The following is a 20,471-nucleotide window of genomic DNA, read 5'->3' as shown; positions in this document are numbered from 1 at the left end:
TGCAGATTAGGCTCTCTGTGTTGTGCTCACCACCTGTATCGAGAACAGGCTTTAAACGTTATTAGGCCTTCAGACTTCCGACTGAACTGTTGGAGGATACGTGATTAGCCAACTTTTTGTATGCAAATGATGAAGTGTTACTACAACTGTGTATAATAAATAAAAACACATTAAAACCCACATACATCTATATATGTATCAAAATAATTATTTTTTAGGTTAACATACAAAGTTTGAAACTATGCCAATTTTCATTCGAGAGAGAGAGTTTTGCCTAAAATTGAGATTTATCTTTTCAGTGTCACATGTCTGTTTATTTTTGAAATATAAACAAATGTAATTTTACTGTTTGTGCAAATATAAAGCAAAGCATGGAGATTTGTCTCTGTACAATAACCGATTCTCTGCATATATATTTTCTATTAATCGTCTATGCTAGCCTTCGTAATTTAAGTTATAGACTCGAGTAAACATAACTAGTTAACATCACCCACTGCTCACCATGGGGTTATGACGTTCTGAAGAAAGTAGTGTTACTCTTTATTTTGAAGTACAATAGTAAATTATGTAGTCTTTCTAAATTCGAATAACATTTAGTATCTTATTCACAGAATATCTTGGGAATAAGACACTCTTTTATCTTTTTCTTTTTACAGTTCCATGTCTTTGGTTGAACATTATTCATCGTTTAAAGATTTATCTCATTCCTAGTTCGATTTGATAAAAATCTTCAGCTTGTTCAAAACGTTTTGTGTACGCTCAGAAAACTGAAATTTCAAGTTGTGGATCTGGATGTTTCCCTCATACATCTAGCGGAACACCAGATGATGTCGATTCAAATTTGTTCAAGAAAAGAAATTCAGTCAGGACTGCAAAAAATAATAGATGTTTCTTCTCAGGAAGGAATCAGGATTACCCTTTCAACTGTACTTAACATATTGGTATCTCATGTTTATTTTAGATGAAGTCTGACAGCCATACCTTGCCATCCAAAATACTTCACTCAGTTTTTAGGAGATCAAGGGATCATAGGATAGATACTACAAAACATCCTGCTTACAAAACCAGGTATCGTCTCGGACAACTACTCTGTGTCCCTTTATATCTTTGTTCAATGTTCCATCTCTACGACAGTAACATGAACAGATTATCGCCGGGAAGACATAAAAATGACACAGAATACATTAGTCGATGTAATAGTGATATTTATGAAAGACAAAGCGTCAGCAATAAGCCAAACAACAAAGAGCACTGAACAAAAACATTCACGATCTTTCTAACAGCAACACACACCAAAGTTTCGTAATCTAGTCACATTTGCAGTATGCTAACACGTAAAAGTTATCAATTTCCACAGCCTTTTATTTAAAAGCAAAAGTTGTACAATTATTAAAAGTGAAACTAATTTACGTACCGTGGATACTTCTTGGGATACTTATCTTTATCTCGACCAAGAAAGTAACGAGATTTGGACAGAAGTTTATCTCATCAAGTTATCTCTAAGGTGAAAATCCCGAGCTGCAAGAAGGCGTGCTATACACGATCTAAGTGTACTTTCGACTGACTCCTGTTGTTTCAGAAGAACTAAAGTACAAGAACAAACGGCACTTTCACATTACAAGTAGACTTAAAATACCTTACAATATTCATTCAAGTCAGGTTGTTCCCAAATATCAAAGTATTCAGACTGCACCAAGTGTTAAGGGAATCTAGGGATTATCGAGCAATCGATACCAATCATCAGATCAAAGAATTTTTATACCCGCATAACAGTAAAGCCTGGAATTCCTTTGTCCGTAATTCATCATTTTCAACACATTCTCAGCTTAACTAATTCAGAGTGACGTGTAAATGTGGTGGGTGTGGAATACAAAGCAGGGTCAGCAGCAGGAAACAGTCCAGAATCTGACGTCATTTATCCACTCAGTGACCAACGTAGACATCGTGTCATTTATAAATAAACTAGTTGAAGACGGTACAATTTCTTATACTTATTTGTTGTACTGTTTAAGTTCTTATCTGTATTACGTGTGTGTGTACATTTATTTTATTATGCATGCTCATGTATTTTTTAGAGTTTGTAAGAAACAATATGTTTGAAAACTACAAAAAATATCAATCTTAAAATCTATACAATCAATCGAAACTTTTATACAGCTGAAAAATTGTAATATTGTTTCCATAGTTTTAATATCTTAGCAATGTTTTCTGGTTACCGTCACATGTGAGTGTTGTTTTTAGTACTTAACTCTCTGACCCTGTTGAAAATGTTACGCTATGTCGAGTTCATACAGTTTTGAAACTTACCTGTGTAATGGTGAGTGTAGTGTCAAACTCTGGCAACAGCACGCCCCCCTTTTTTTCTCTCTCTTAAGCTATATTAAAACTGGTCAAAATCTGTCAATTAATTAAAATAACACCATTCGTAACCAACTATTTTTTGTATTTTGAGCTACCGTATACTGAGCCATATTTCACTATTGCCAGAGTGGCACATTTGAGTTGGATACTATTTTTGAGAATTGTTATTTTACATTCCATCAGATGTAAGGTCAGGTGTCAAGCAAGTTTAATCGGCAAGTAATACTACTTATGCACTGAATTAACTTCAAGTCTTCTACGTTACACACTTATACTGTTGAATATAACAATAATTAGATGTGATTCAGAGATTTATATTAAATCCACTTTAGTCCACTAAAGCCCTTTTAAACAACAACACTAGTATTGTATGAACGTAATTAAGCAACGTTCAACGTATAGTTTACCTCTTGATGAGTTGTGAAATAGTCTACCCATAAGTTGATTATTAAAACGTTTTTGGTGCCTTACCATGTCATTAAAGCCCATGTCGCCACCAACGTGCATCTTAATAATAGTCCTGTAGCATAGCGTCTTTTGGAAAGAAACATTGTCGTGATGTTGTTATACACAAAGTACACCACCCCTTACCACTTCAATTCGACATCTTTCATAATCCACGTAATGTACGAAGATGGTGATTTCCCAGGGTCTGTTTTTGCAGTCTGATTGCACAGAAATCAGTACAAGCTATGCCTAGCAATTTTACATATATTTATTCGTATGTAATAACATAAATGCCTATTTCATTCTCGAGCTGCTTGAGATATGTGACGGTTGAATGAAAATGTTGTGGAAGCGGCCTGTGAAAAAAATTAGTTGTGTCATTTTTTTCATAAGGAGGTATTTGTTAATTAACTTGTATGCTTTTCACCTGGGACATGTTGACAGGATGTTTTTTCATGAATTCTCACTGTAGCAATACCCTAAATGGCTGGGGTATACGATTTATTACAAGTCTTTTTCTGGATGGTTTTAGTACCCCAAATGATTAACTTCCAATACCAGTAAATGCAAAAAAATATGTCTTTATGATCTTAATGTATTTATATTTTGTATTGAAAAGGGTTTTTAGTAATGTTCACAAAAGCTATTATTTTTTTTTGGTGGCATTACACACCTACATATTATGTAAAACGCCAAATAACGTTAATGCGCAGTTCTGATACATTCTGCTGCTCTTGTATCAACTGTGATTGTCAAGTGGCTCATTTTCATATCCAAATCCTTTTAGTATAATGTTCTCAATCCTCTTTATTAAGTAACAATTAATACTTTTGAAACAGTGTGTACAAAAACATTAAACATCACACGAACAACAATAATGAGATGAAAATCTTGAAATAGGACCATAAAGAATATAATTGTAAAATTTAAACCAACCATAGCCTATCTGTACTGTTCTCACATTCCCATCACAGAGACTGAACCCTAGGTTTTAATGTTCGAAGCTCTCAAGCATATTGTTCGAATATTGTGGAGCAGCAAAATCGCAAAGAAAGAAAGAAGAATACTCTCCAGTTAAACTTTCTGTAATATTTGCGACAATTGCTTTTAAAACGGTTTGCTTTCTCCTGGTGTACTCACTCTTAGAATATAGATACATACAAATGCACCATGGCCTTGTGTTACGGTGCTTGACTCGCAATCAGTTGTGGGGACCTTTTAATGTGATGGTCAACCCCACTATTCACTGGTAAAAGAGTATCCCAAAAGTTGGTGATGAATGGCTTTGACTAGTTATCTTCCCTCTAGTCTTTCATTGTTAACTTAAGGACGGCTACCTGGAAAGAATATGAGCTCCACCACGTACATCTACCTGAAAATCTCCGACGACAAATTAGCATCCAAAGTTCTCCAATGGAGGAAAGTGGCTTCGGTGAGAAACAAATGTGTGTGTGCGTGTATGGAGAGGGAAAGAAAAAAAGCAGGATTGTTGTTGCCTATCCTATAGATATATCCTTAAACTACAGTCATTAACAAAGACAGAATTTTTCATTTTTTAATGTTGCTTGCCATACCGTATTTTTGTAATATTTTGTAAAAATAAATTACTCGAGAGGTGCTGCAGATGTACTGCCTGATCCGTGATGTATAACTAACGGTTTTTAGCACGTGCTCTTTCTTAAACAACTTTTTGTAGGTTCTATATACAGGTAAAAAGTATCAAGTTTCCATTGAAACTCAGAGAGAGAGTTTTTGGTTTAATTTAGTTTTAGTGGCCATTTTAGACAGAGAATTTCTGTATCGACCTCGAAAGAGTTTTTGAACATAGATATTAATCGTAGGTTTTTGTTATAGGCTATTATTAGCTTTTTTATTTGCGGCTCAAAGAGTCAATAAGTTTAAGATTTAGTCTTAACTTTTTTAACATCTATAAGCTTTTGAGAACTATTGAAAACCGTTTTTGAAAATATCGACAAGTTGTCGGAGCTGTTGGTCCCTCAGTGGCACAGCGGTATGTCTGCGGACTCACACTGCTAAAAACCGAGTTTTGATACCCGTGGTTGCCAGAGCATATATAGATCATTGTGTGGCTTTGTGCTTAATTGAAACAAACAAACAAACCGAATCTGTTGACATTGGAACAGTGAACCTTTTTAGCTGTACATCTAGCGAAAATTTCAACTGAATTTCAACAGACTACGTTTAAAGTGATTACGTTGAATTGGAAATACAATTCCTACGCGAATATGTCAAACATGAGTGTGTTTTATTTAGTGCATTTTGTAAATTATAGTATATAAATTATTTTCTGTTGTTTGTTTTTTTAAGTTATAATATATATCTACAAAAATATAAATCGTAGGCCTCCAGTGCCACAACAATAAGTCAGCGGACTTATACTGCTAGAATCGGTATTTCGATATTCGTGGTAGGCAGAACACAGATAGCCCTTTGTGTAGCTTTGCGTTTAATAACAAACAAAGAAAATTATAGAGTTGTAATTTTTTATACGTATTATACAACATGGTAATGCGGGATGGTAACAGTAGCTTCTCAGCTAAATAAAGCAGAAACTCGTGTACGAAACACATCTCAGAGGTTTAAGTGAAACGTCAGTATTAGGCTAACCTGAAAATTAATAATGACAAGTTACTCTTGTTTTTTTACAGCTACAGTGCTACTGCAGTAAAATTAAAGGTAACTACGTTTGATTTTAACAAAGTGAGAAAGTTTAGTATTGCACTAGCATTGACGTCCATTACTTAGTTGTTTGTACTTCTTAACAATAAGTACTCTATATAATTAAAAAAGCGAATAATAAAAATAACAGACATAAAAACCAAACCTTAAGATAGCCTACTTGTAACCTAAGAACAAGGACATATAAACACTGGACACACTTCTTTATCTCCAGTCACTAAGCAAGTATTTATCCAAACGGTTTACTTTCCTTCATTGAACTCTAACTAAACACATTTTAAATAAATTAAATTTAAAATTAAAAAAAACTTGTATTTATATTAAATATCTTAAAACGTTAGAAACCAAACTCTGTTTTTTATTGATTTTAATAACCAATTTTTAATTTTTTTAATTAAACATTAAATTTAGGCCCTGCTTAAATGAAAAATCAAATGATATCTGCGTGAGCATGCGTAATGTACTTCCAACATTCACTCGTATCTGAATCTATCTTATAAGACTATATCTCATAAAGTATATATTTCGTGTTGAATACTTAAGCCTATTTTGTTTTACTTGAAAGTAACTCAAGTTTCTATCAAAATATTGTTAAATGTAGTCTGAAAATTATACCCGTGGATATGGCAGATCACCTCATCTGTTAAATTTCAACATCATAAACTGTCTGGTCTCTGGAATGAACAAGATTTGTAAGATATTTGATACTAAAAGAGACAAAGAAAAACATACTCATATAAATATTAACTGCATTAGCAAAAAAATGTTAAAACAATGAGATGTTAGAAATAACAAGAAAAAACCAGAATACTTTCTTATCAGTCAACCTAGCTTAAAAATCACTAGATTCTTGACCAGGAATTTCCAACAGACTGTCCGCGGCAATGTTTGTGTGTGGCCCGCGAAGGTCTATTGAAAAATAACTTACTTTTATAATATTTTTTGTGGTGAAGAAATGAAAAATTCTGACTTGCGAGGTAAAAATACATGAAAACTCCAACTTGCATTCACTAATGAAATTTTAAAATTTATTTTGTGTGCACCTATATGTTTATTATTTATGCCTCTATAATTTTGCAGTAATAACTTGATAGCAACAGCTTTTAAATTATGTCACGTACACCTCGGCGTATTATACCATCATTCTCCCTGCTAGACAAAGTGGACTCGCTAAGCTATATACTCCTTCCCCTCTGCCAGACAAAATGAAAAGGGACGAAGAGGAACTACAAAGTTCCTGAACACCCCAGTTGGAGAGAGAACTCTTCTGATCTCTCTCTCTCTAAACTGAACCCCTGCCACGGTAGTTTAGTTTAGTTTAGTTTAGACAAAATGAATTCGCCCGGCTAGTGGCTGTTGCCAGTTTGTTCGTTTGCTGTCGTGGAGGTTGAAGTGTTGTAAATTATCATTGTTCAGTTTCATGGTAAATACAAACATGAGTACAGTTTTTAAGAAACGTAAGATTGACATTGAAAATAGAGTGTACCAGGAACGTTGGGAACTTGATTATTTAATTACAAACAATAATGGCAAGTTGCAGTGTTTGGTTTGTATGCAAATTATGTCAGTGCCCAAAGAATTTAATGTGAAAAGGTATTATTCAATGATGCATGGAGTAAAGTATAAATAATATGAAGAAGAAACTCGAGAATTTCAGATTGCTGATTTCAGCAACAAATTAAAACAATAAACGAGTATGCTTAGCAAGTTGTCAGAAAGCCAAACATTTGCTTTGAATGCTTCGTACATCGTTTCTCGTGAATTTGAAAGAGCGAAGAAACCCTTTATTGATGGCAGTTTAGTAAAGAAATGTGCTGTTGAAATGGCGTTTGGGGATGCCAAAATTACTGAGAAATTTGAATCAATGCCACCTTCCAACCAAACCATACAAAAAAGGATCACTGATATGGGAGAACAATTAGAAAACTCACTTATTGCATTGGTTAGTACTTATTTCTCGCTTTGTCTTTACGAAATTACTGATCAAACAGATGTAAGTCAACTGTTAATATTTGTATGCATTATTCATAAAGATTTTTCAAGGAAAAGGAATTATTGAATGTATGTGCTCGTCGTGGGACCACAAAAGGAAAGGATATCTTGGAGACAGTGAAAAATTCAGTTGATTAAATCAGAGGTTTCAATAAGTGTTCAGCAATAGTGACAGATGGCGCACCTGCGATGATTGGAAAAAATTAGGCTTTGTTAGTTTTCTTCGGGAAAATGAAGTAACTTGTCCAACATTTCATTGTGTTATTCATCAAGGAGCTTCGTGTGGGAAATCAGAGAAACAAAGTCTTAAAAATCGAAGTCTTAAAATTTATTGTTCAAGTTACTAACATGATAAGAGGAGGAAATACAGCTCTTTTACATCGGCAGCTGAAGCAGTTTTTGAAGGATATGGAGGCATAATATGGGGATTTGGTTCTTCACAACCAAGTAAAGTGGCTTAGTGATGGAAAGTGCCTTGAACGATTCTTTGGAATAAGGAAAGAAATCCCTGCATTCCTCGATCAGTTTGTTTCATTGGATATAACACAGTTGGAAGAAGAGCTCAAAAGTAAGGATTTTCTGAAACAACTAGTTTTTCTCACAAACATCTTAACGATCTCAACCTGAAACTCCAAGGGGGACCAGATGGTATCAGATTTAATGGAAAATATAAATGGGTTTCGAAATAAGTTAAGAATTTTCAAAGTTTATTTAGAAAACAACGACTCGGCCCACTTTCCAAGTTGTCAGCAATTAACAGAACAGTTCAAAGATAGCGAACCACTTGATTTTCAGAATTTTGTGTAAATATTGAAAGCATCATAGATGAGTTTAACACAAGATTCGAAAAAATTGAAATGCCAAAAAGCAGGATAGAGCTATTCAATAATCCTCTTTGTGTTGACATAGAAAATCAACAAGCTGACGTTCCACTTGAATTATGTGATTTGCAAGCTGATCCATTTCTGCAAACCAGAGAAGACCAGATTTTTTAAAACTACTTTCAAACATCGATTTCCAAATCTGCGTGCTTTTGGTCAGAAAATGACATCAATGTTTGGTAGCACATACATATGTGAAAGTGTGTTCTTCACGATGAAATTCATTAAGAACCACAACAGAAGTCGCCTCAAGGATTATTCTCTGCTTCACCTCCTGAGATTAGCAACGACAGAATTCCATGTCGATATACCCGCTTTGGTCAGTGCTGCTGAGCGACCTCAAAGTTCACATTGAAAATTTTATGTCCTTACTACATTAAATATCATAGATAGTTTGTTATTATAGTTTCTTTTCTATGCAGCATTTTTTCATTAAATTTATTTACTACATAATAAAACATGTTAAAATTATATTTTTCTTTTATTTTTACAATAAAATACATCTTTTTCACAAATATGTCCGCCCAAATATCATGTAACGTAAGGTAAGTCATATTCAGATGAAGTCCTTCCCCAATCGCAACTCATTTTACTATGTTGAAAGGATATAAATTAACCCTACCATGGATCTATTTATTCTTTATTTTGCATTTCGTAATATACCAACAAGCTCTAATTTGACAAAAATATAATACAACCCGCCACTAGACTCGTGAAATAGTTGAGGCTCTTGGGCACTCTTAAGTTGAAAATTCCTGCTCTAAACACTCGTCTTTAAAACTAACATTCATAATCACTGTTGGTTCAAGCCTTAATGGGTAAGGCAATGGACTAGTGGATAGAACACCAATCTTTCTTACAAGCAGACCTGAGATTGAGGCCTGACTGCAGCAATTCAAAAAACATTTCTCCTAAAAATATTTTCTTGAAGGCGTCAGCAAATAAGTCGTCAAAAAAGGAGATATCAAGCCTTATAAAATATATATAACAAGCAATACGACGCAGTTGTAACTAAAACAGAAAATGTAAAACCTATATAATAAATAACGAGCTGGAAATTGTTATTTGAATATTCTGTTAGGCCAAGTTTAAGGCCAATGACCATAAAGAACAAAATGTATATTACGTTGTTAGACTCAACCACTTATTTGAGTAGAGCTTCGAAAAATGAAAATAAGAAAAGGGAAAATAAAAATAAAAAACTTTTTTAGCATTTAATTAGGAAAATGTGAACATTATGAAATTAGTCTAAATACTAGCTGGTCAAAAGTTTAAGATCATACCAAAAAGAAGTCCTAAACAGGGTAGAAAATGCCCAACAAGAGGTCTCAGTAGTGAGTTGCACGGCCATCATTGCGAATAACTTCAAACATTCGCTTTGGCATGGCCGATATAAGCGTTTGCAGAAGGCTGGCTGGAATGTTATTCCAAGTGGTGAAGATGGTTTACAAAGATCATGCACTGTTTGGAATTGACGTCCATTTCTATAGACTTTCTTTCATCCATCCCCAAACATTTTCAATGAGGTTCAGTTCGGGCGAACACGCTGGATGATCCAAAAGAATCACGTTATTCGCTATGAAAAAGTCCTTTGTCCTGCATGCATTGTGGATTGCAGCGTTGTCCTGCTGAAAGATCCAGTCATTTCCACACAAACGAGGGCCTTCAATCAATAAGGATGCTCTCTCCAACATGCCAATATAGCCAGCTGCTGTTTGACGCCCCTGTATAACCTGAAGCTCCATTGTTTCATGGAAGGAAAAGGCACCTGAGATCAAGATGGAACCTTCTCCACTGTGTTGTGTAGAAAATGTCTTTGGTGGAATATCCTTATCGTGCCAGTAACGTTGGAAGCCATCTGGACCATCCAGGTTAATTTTTTCTCATCGGAGAACAAAACCTTCGTCCACTTTTCTAAGTCCAATGTTTGGTAATTCTCAGCAAAGTTTAACCGAGCTGTTCCATGGTGTGGAAGGAGGCGTGGTCTTTGAAGACTTTTACGGTTTTTAAGCCTTTCTCTCGTAGATGCCATTTATTGTTCTTGAGCTGCATTTTGCGTCCGTAAGGGCCTTAATCTGGTTCGAAGATCGGCTGGTGTCTTGCTGGACAACTCGTCGAATCTTCCTGCTTAACTCCGGCGAAATTTTCTTGGACCGGCCCCTTGAAATTCTCGTTCCGTATCCCTGAGGGTCTTTTAAGACAATTGCAGCAGAAGTTTTATTACGCCCAATCTCACCAGCGATGGCACGTTGAGAGAGACCTTGCTTTTGCAGCTTGACAATTTTGCCACGTTCAACTCTGTCAACTTTTTAGCCTTTGCCATGTTTTTACCCAATGTGACACAGGAGACGTCAGTGGGAGATGTTAACAACTCTAATGCTTGAACACAAATGACTAAATTTCGTTACGTGTTTACCAATTAACGCTTCGTGTCAGTATGGTCTTAAACTTTTGACCCGCTAGTATTAAGGGTAATTTCATAGTGTTCACATTTTTCCTATTAAATGCTAAAAACGTTTTTTATTTTTATTTTTCATTTCCTTCTTTTCATCTTTTCAAAGCTCTACTCAAATAAGTGGTTGAGTCTAACAACACAAAATGTATATTTTTTCTTTATGTTCATTGGACGTAAGATTTTGGTCAGCAGTGTATATTGTTCACTGGTACGTTGCGATTAACAACAAAAAAGTTTAATAATGATATTCATGTGTATTTCATCACACTACAGAAGTAGCTACGATATATGTCAGAGTTGAGGTAATTTCAATCACTGATAATGTTGATATAAAACATACTTATTAAGCATACATGCCGGACTGAGATGCGTTACTTATCCTCTGAAACCCAAGGTGTATGGATATACATACCGTTCAGGTGATAACTTTCACATTTTATGGCTGCACAGAGAGTTACGGTACGAGGACTACACCTGAAATTTTATTATGATATTATCACTCGTTGAAGCTTTAGTTGAGTGTTTACAACTCAAATCTATTTTAAGAATTCCTCTCTTTCGTTAGCCGAAACTTTCAGTAATACCGTTTGACCTTTTTTTCAGGCTTTATAAAGTCAGTATAAACATCTATATTAACATCTCAGTAGTTTAAGCCATGAACTTCACGTCTTTCGTCAACAGTTTGGAATCCCTTAGTGTTTCGAACATGCCACGCTTCAAAAACAGTTTGTCTACGATACCGTCCTAATATTTTAGTAATGGTTATAAAGTGATTCTAGACCGCTGTATGAAACATTTAAAAGTGATTAGTTGCACGATATTTGGTTTATAAGTGAACACGACACAGAGTTCATTATATACCAGGATTTCTAAACTGAATCAGAAAAACTTCTAACAAACAAAATTATCATTTCAAAAAGTATTGCGTGTATGACATTGGGTAGACTGGCCTAGCATGAGACCCCGCCCCCAAACTCATCTGGAGCCATTTTGCGCGTCTGTATTAAATCGGCATATAAACTATAAAACCACCAACTTAAAAAATGTGAGTAAAATATATAAATAATAAAAATATCAACTGAATAGGTGTTTCCACAAAATACAAAATATATACGAATGTAATTGATATCACTACGGTATATAAACTATAAATATCTCAGATTCTTCTACAACATGTAATCTATAAATATATCAATTTAATAGTTATTACTACAGCATATAAACTATACAGGTGTTTGAAAAATATTCACATAGAGTATGCTTCAGAAATGTTTAACAAGAAGAAATTTGGATAAACATTATTATTAAATTTTAGTGGTATTATAAGGATTCTACTAAGGAACAGAATAAAAGTTTTTTATATATAAAAGAAGTAACTACACTCATTAATATAAAAACAGAAAGAATCACAGTATATTATGTATGAATAAAATATGTTCAGATATTTAATATGGTTTTGAAATAGCTGATCGCGAGGTCTTTACAAGGAATAAAATAAATATATTGTAATAAGAAATTAGAAAAACAAACATAAATCAGCTGTTTGGTTTCTAGTAACTGTCGAATCAAATTACTCTCCTGGTACTAATTATAACTATAGAGAGCTAAATACACCTCAAGCTTCACTTACGCATGTTAGAGTTTGTGAAATAGAGTGGCCTGGCATGGCCAAGCGCGTAAGGCGTGCGACTCGTAATCTGAGGGTCGCGGGTTCGTGCCTGCGTCGCGCTAAACATGCTCGCCCTCCCAGCCGTGGGGGCGTATAATGTGACGGTCAATCCCACTATTCGTTGGTAAAAGAGTAGCCCAAGATTTGGCGGTGGGTGGTGATGACTAGCTGCCTTCCCTCTAGTCTTACACTGCTGAATTAGGGACGGCTAGTACAGATAGCCCTCGAGTAGCTTTGTGCGAAATTCAAAAACTAAACAAACTGTGAAATAGAAGGTATGCCAGATCAGAATGGTCATGTAATAAAAGAAGGACTAGAACTGAAGCCAGATCTACCTGGGTATATTCATACTTTTCGTGTGTGGCTTGGACTCTAACCAGTGCAGATTAGATATGGTTCAAAGAAGTCAAGATATTTATGAACATTTTAACATAACCATGAGAAGAAATCCTTTAGAAAATAATTCAAAGCTGTTCTGGTAACTATTAGAGATTTAATGAGTACATAATATGTTATTGCAGATTAGCTTCAGGGGTTTTATATTACGATATGGTGATCCAGGAGCACATCACTATTCCAAAATGAAAAATGAGCTCTCAATCATAGTTTTCAACGATACTTTTCTGGATATGGATCATCTTCGTGAGAGCTTTCTTCAAAATAAAATTTAAGTGAATTGCGATGATTCCAGAAAGCTCGCTCCTTCATTCCAAAATCACGTTTCCTGATGTTGAGAAAAAGAGTAAGCGAGAACATGAAAGTGATAATGTAAAGACTAACAATATGACAATAACTGACGGTAAGAATTTCTATATTTTCAGTAATTTCTGTTTGAACTGATAAAGTCGCTCATGTAATAAATCTAACTTTTCTTTATTCTTGCTGTGCTCAGGACTCGGTTTTATAATTAGCCATTAACCACATTCTCTTGCAGGAAATATAGCTTGAGAAATTCTATGATAAAAAGGCTGTCTTTTCTGTTCGTAAATTGAGTAGTGGTCCAGGGCTAACCTTCCTTCGCACTCGAGTATAAATTAATGAAGGTTACAAGCACGAAGAGTGTTCCAAGAGCAAAATGGCTTTGCTGGATTTTAAGTATTAAAAGTGAGGTTCTTTAAGCAGATTTTGTACACATAATGATTTAATTTTTAATTAGTATTCCTTTGTTTCATTTACAGACTTAACTACTTTAATATGGGGTCACTCGACATGACCGACCTATTAACCATAAAGTAACCATTAAACTTTCTATAACTTTTGATATGTTTTGTGTGTCTACACGAAAGTTAGCAAATTTTCAGTGAACATCATAATTATTTTTTACTGAAGGTTTGTCCAGGAATATTCGTATTCAGAATGTTGACTGCGTCAAGTGCAAAATGATTTTCATGTTAAAATCAAAAACATTTTTCTTCACCTGAACATTTTCAACATTCATTCACATAACCTTCAATACCCCTCAGTAAATACCAAACTTTTTTTTTAGTAAAACTTAATATTTTATTTTATGTACTAGAACTCTATACGGATTTGGTTGAACTGCCAGTCTTGAAACCACCATAAAAATCAATGTAAACTGCCATTTCTTTTTTTCTAGAGTGACTGTTATCCTAATTAGCTTAATACCCATAACAGTCTATATCTGTTTATATTGAATTTTATTGCTCTTTGAACTTGTCTAACTAATAATCCCATCACAAATTGTAAAATACTTGGTGAATGCATATCTCATATTACCATATTGAATAATATAACACAAGAGCTGCTCATAAGCATACCTCGTTTAAAATTTCATTTTTTCATGTTTTGCTATTTTAAACTACACTAGCCTAATAAGACTATAATTTTTATATTTTAATTACTTTTATAACAATAAAAACATCTGTGAAAAATAATTACTTACGTCTCACCTCTTTTTTTAACACACACACACATATATGTATATGTACTATCAATTGACGATGAAATTTAAGCCTACTGTTTCATAATGATGACACTAGTACATTATATAATTTTTACTAAGAACACGAAATAATGATACATATAAAGCAAACAGTGTTCCATATCTATTCTAATTTAATTAGTTTTCTAACTAAGACAAGAGGTGTTAAAAATAATTTTTTTAGCTCTTCGATCTGTACACCACAAAATAAACTTTCGAAACGAAGGCAAATATGAGAACTCTAGGTGCTGAAAACAACCTGATATAACATGTCATTCAATATATTAAAACACTGCCTTCCTAGTTGTAATGATATAATATAAAACATCAGAAAGAATTAGTGACATCCTGTAAAAAACAGGATGTGACATGTGGGTGTAACAAATGGGTCTGATTTTCTAATTTATGACTCCATAAACAAATAATATTGAGGACTATGACAATTAGACACTGTATTAATAACATATACACTGCTGGCCAAAATCTTAATGCCAATGAACATAAAGAAAAAAATATGCATTTTGCGTTGTTAGACTCAACCACTTATTTGAGTAAAGCTTCGAAAGATGAAAAGAAGAAAAGAGAAAATAAAAATAAACACTTTCTTAGCATTTAATAGAGAAAATGTGAACACTATGAAATTAGCCTAAATACTAGCGAGGGCCTTCAGTCAATAAGGATGCTCTCTCCAACATACCAGTGTAGCCAGCTGCTGTTTGACGCCCCTGTATAACCTGAAGCTCCATTGTTCCATGGAAGGAGAAAGCACCCCATATCAAGATGGAACCTCCTCCATTGTGTCGTGTAGGAAATGTCTCTGGTGGGATATCCTTATCGTGCCAGTAACGTTGGAAGCCATCTGGACCATCCAGGTTAATTTTTTTCTCATCGGAGAACAAAACCTTCGTCCACTTTTCTAAGTCTCATGTTTGGTACTTCTCAGCAAAGTTTAATCGAGCTGTTCCATGGTGTGGAAGGAGGCGTGGTCTTTGGAGACTTTTACGGTTTTTAAAGCCTTTCTCTCGTAGATGCCGTCTTATTGTTCTTGAGCTGCATTTTGCGTCCGTAAGGGCCTTAATCTGGTTCGACGATCGGCTGGTGTCTTGCTGGACAACGCGTCAAATCTCCCTGCTCAATGCCGGCGAAATTTTCTTGGGCCGACCACTTGCAAATCTCGTTCTGTATTCCTCATGGTCTTTTAAAACAGCAGTTTTAATACGCTCAATCTCACCAGCGATGGCACGTTGAGAGAGACCTTGCTTTTGCAGCTTGACACTTTTGCCACGTTCAACTCTGTCAACTGTTTAGCCTTTGCCATGTTTTTACCCAATATGACTCAGTAAATGTCAGTGGGAGATGTCGACAACGCTAATGCTTGAACACAAATGACTAAATTTCGTTACGTGTTTACCGATTAACGCTTCGTTTCAGTATAGTCTTAAATTTTAGAGCAGCTAGTATTTAGACTAATTTCATAGTGTTCACATTTTTCCTATTAAATGCTAACAACTTTTTTTTTCTTTTCTTCTTTTCATCTTTCGAAGCTTCACTCAAATGAGTGGTTGAGTCTAATAACGCAAAATGCATATTTTTTCTTTATGTTCATTGGCTTTAAGATTTTGGCCAGCAGTGTATATTATAATGAGTAAGGTATGTTGAAATATGTAATTCAGAGAGGGTTGGTATATAAATTAGAGAAGACCTAGAGAAAAATGTTACGATTCTTATACTAGGGGAAGAATGGTGATTTATTTAAATATTTTTTCAAAATATTAAGAGCTTAAAACTTACACAATATTAAAATATGATTTGTTAACTACATTTTTTCTCCAAGTTTATTTACATACGTTAATAATAAAGTAGTTTTATTAAATTTTTAATCTAATTCCGTAAAAATCTTAACATGCACACTCTGACTTAACTCATTATGTGGAAAGACTTAACTGTTATTCTGTTTTAGTTTTCAGGGGAAATTTTTATTTTAATTTAACTTTATTCTTCTTTTAGTTTACAGTGAGGGCTTTATTGCACTGATGAGAGAGATCTATTAAAACTAGTTAGTCACGGTTCAAAGGGCAATAAAACAATAAATAGATGTTTTTTGCTATGAAATTAAAACTTATTAGGATAAATGAGTATTGTTTTATATTACAATGTGAAGTCATTGCAGAATGAAAAAATAATTTAGATTTACTTCGATTTTTCTGTGTGTATGTGGTTACGAGGTCTGTCAGATTTACCGATTCCGTTTCGAGTAAGATTAAAAAAATAGCATATAAATTATTAAGTTTTACCAAGAAAACAAAACAAGAACGTTTGAAATGTATTTAAGAGCTCTTAGGGATTAAGGAAAGCTTGAGATTTTTAAGATAAGGAGAAGTATTTTTAATTTTAGCATGAAGAATACATTGTGCACGGACTGTTCAAAACAAATACTCAATATATTTATGGACAAATATTTATTTTCCTTTATTAGAAATACTTCACTAAAAAGTATTTTTTGTATAATAAAGACTTGTAAAATTATGTGAAATACTGCAAAATTTTATGAAGATGTACACATTATATTGAAAGTTAGAAGTATTAGATCTGAAAAGGATTCAAACGAATACAAAGATATCGCTTGGTCGGTCACATAGTCAAGTTGACCAATAGCAAATGGAGTTTGTTTCTTTGTCATTCTTTATGAGGAAATAATCTTATTACTGGCACTGTAACTAGTATCTGGTAAGTAGCACTAACTGTCAATAATGGGCAGGACATTGGTGTTTAGAATTTAAAGGCGGCAATTAAAAAGGTACTTATCTTAATTACTTTTTTCACACCGTACTTTTGCTTAGAAGGTAAGAGAAAAAAAAAAAAAAACGTGTGCAAAAGTAAACTGCTTACATAACCTGTCAAGTGTTACGCATTTAGCGTGAGACTCGCGCACTTAATTGCTATTTCATGCTGTCTGCTGTAATATTTAAAAGTTATGCATTTGATGTGAAGAATGGCAAAATGTTAATTACAAATTTGACTTGATTTCTTTCACTTGCCACTGTTCCTCTAAAGTTACTTATACTTTTAAGTCTAAGACCATGTTTATTGGATAGATTATCAACGTTCAACAAATCATAGCCCAGCTTTTATATGTTGCAATTTCAACATGCATCAGTTGAAGAGTGAGGCAAAAACTTTGTCACCTTAGGCCTCCCCCTCACAGGTAAACGTCTCATCATTACCACTCGGCGTAATTATCAACACGATTTAACTATTTATAAAATCGATTATTTGAGAGCTATGATGCAACATTAACAAGAAAAGTATCTTTAATAATCCACAAAATTTTAACCAGGGCCAAATCCAGGCCAATTTATAAACTAAAATATATTATCTTTACGAAGAAAAAAATAATGTGATATCTCTGAGAAATCGTATAATTTTTCACAAAAGTATTTTTGTAATGTCTTAAATTTATAAATTATTTCAAAATGGGCTTTTTAAATATATATATAAATAAATAATTTACTAAGTATTTGTTGTTGAGTATTTGTTGAAATTAGTTCAATTTCAGCGTTTTATTTTTGTTTTATCAAATTACACTATAACAGCATATACTGTAATTGATCCTAAATAGTAATAAAGCACTGCTGCCTTAATGTTAAGTCTAAGAACTTATAACACTAAACATTGGGTTTCAGTTTAGTCAGTTGACACAACAAATCAAGGCCCGGCATGGACAGGTGGTTAAGGCACTTGACTCGTAATCCGAGGGTCGCTGGTTTGAATCTCCGTCTCACCAAACATGGGGGCGTTATAATGTTACGATCATTCTCACTATTCGTTGGTAAAGGAGTAGCCAAAGAGTTGGCGGTGGGTGGTGATGACTAGCTGCCTTCCCTCTAGTCTTACACTGCTAAATTAGGGACGGCTAGCGCAGATAGCCCTCGTGTAGCTTTGCGCGAAATTCAAAACAAGTCAAGCCATCAAATTAATGACAGTTCACTGTGTAGAGAAAGTGTCATTGGATACCTGTTCATTGTAAATATTTTGATAAATAAATTGATGGACTCATATAGATCAAAACTGCTAACTTATATACACAATAAAATATAGCCACATGATATGGATTCCTGTAAGTGGTGAAGGGACCTCCCAAGGAAGGTTCTGTTCTTTCAGTTTATCTTCTCTGGGATCTAAACATGCACCCACGTGTTTGCCTGCGTGGCGACCAGTAAAGGAGAAGAGAGGATCCTCGTGGTTGAGGGGTCCAACCCTAACACAACAATTTGACCATGAATTCCTGTAGACTGGCGGCCTTTGGGTCGCCCTCAAGTGCCAGTGTTGCACGTTTATAACGGATGTTGTGGACATTGTGTCTAACGTTGGTGTTTTGGTATGAAGCTCACGAAACCTTGGCATTGTCGTGCGTTCCCTCGCAGGGTTCCATGGTAGGTTATGTCAGTGGGTACTGAAATATTCTTTCTTCATTATGGATTCCCCAAATAAAGATCAAAATAAAATAGTGAAAACAGACCATAGGTAAATGACCACGTCAACACCTGTACTTCATTTTCTGATACTAGATTTTCTTTCAGACAAATCTTTTGGGCAAATGTCTCCCTTATTTATTCAGAAGGAACTAAAGGGGTTTGCTGTCTCTCATAAGCTAGTAAAAAAGCTTCGTTTTGGTGACACATTGGTGGAAACATCTACTCCTAAACACAGTAAACTCCTCTTGCATTCGAAGGCCATTGGCGATATTCCTCTGAGGCTACTCTACAACCTACTTTGAATTCGTCACGAGAAGTTATTGTTCAAAGGGGTTTGAAGAACATCCCCGAATCAGAGATCCTCACTGGTTTCTCCACCCAAAGAGTTTCTGCAGTGAGGCGTACCTCCACTCACAAAGATGAAATTATGATGCTGACCAATGTCCTAATTTTGACATTCACATCACCACGTCCATCTGCCACCATCAAGGCAGGTTATCTTAATTACAAGATACGGCCATATATTCCAAACCCTCTCAGATATTTCAAATGCCAGTGGTTTGGTCACTCAAAGGCATTGTGTCATGGTTCTTGACGTGTGCTCATTGTGACAGCAAGAATAATGATGCATATGAGTGTGAAATAGACCCTTATTATGTTAATTGTAGTAACTCTCACTCATCTGGCTTTCGTTCATGCCTACGTGGGTAAAAGAGAAAGAGGTACAGTGTTTGAAAGTAGGTCACAATATTTCCTGAGGCTCAAAAGTTACTGTTCACCACTCCATCTCAGATGTATGCTGCTGCACTTTGTTTCATTGCTACAGTGAAAGTGCGGATAGATCTCTCCGTTCCTCTGAAAGAATCGTTCTCAAACCATGTGAAAAGTATTTTGCCCTTCATGGCTAAGAAAGTTGATGAATCAAAGTCAACACCCATCTGTATTCCTACCATTCCTTCCAGCAGATCCTCGGATCCACTTCCTTTGGTCCCGAGTTCGGGTGTTTACTCGAGTCCATCTTCTTCTCCATCCCCAAGATGCAGAACGATCATTCGTTCACGCCCTCAGTCGCTAGAATCTTCTTCCAATGAAATAGACCTACCCAATCAATCCAGGATAGGATCCATGGAGGTCGATAGACCTACTCTGAATAAAGACATGGTTGAGAACAGAAGGGATCTCCAATCAATTCGCCTATACATAAGTAAAATGGCCACTTCGATACAGCATAACTGTCGAGGTTTACGTTCTAATCTAGATTACATCAACGCATTGCCTGGTTCTTACCATCCTGTGTGTCTTTCTTTACAGGAAACATTTCTGAAACTTTCCAATACAGTGACCTTTTGGATGTTCTTTTTCTTGTACAGAAATGACAGGTTGTATGATGGACGAGTGTATGGAGAGATAGCACTGCTGGTTGATCAGCATGTGCCCACCCTGTCTTTTCCACTCGACACATTCTTGAAAGCCATAGTCATCGGTGTTTCTTTGGGCCATACCATCACTGTTTGTTCTCTTTATCCGCCTCCTGGAGAGACCTATGCTC

The 20,471-nt window shown here is 34.9% G+C and overlaps 1 long non-coding RNA gene across 1 annotated transcript in view; it reads left to right on the top strand.

The window, feature by feature from the left end:
• The window catches only part of LOC143225588 (uncharacterized), a 30,603-nt gene extending 26,170 nt beyond the window's left edge, over positions 1 to 4,433 (top strand). The window contains exon 4 of the long non-coding RNA XR_013013941.1: positions 657 to 4,433. This is a non-coding gene — a long non-coding RNA (uncharacterized LOC143225588). The remainder of the gene's footprint in view (positions 1 to 656) is intronic.
• The last annotated feature ends 16,038 nt before the right edge of the window (positions 4,434 to 20,471 follow it).

The sequence above is a fragment of the Tachypleus tridentatus genome, chromosome 9 (genome assembly GCF_004210375.1).
Source record: "Tachypleus tridentatus isolate NWPU-2018 chromosome 9, ASM421037v1, whole genome shotgun sequence".
In the NCBI taxonomy this organism is placed as follows: Eukaryota; Metazoa; Arthropoda; class Merostomata; order Xiphosura; family Limulidae; genus Tachypleus; species Tachypleus tridentatus.
Note: the sequence above shows the minus strand (reverse complement) of the source record. Positions and strands in the feature narration are given on the sequence as shown.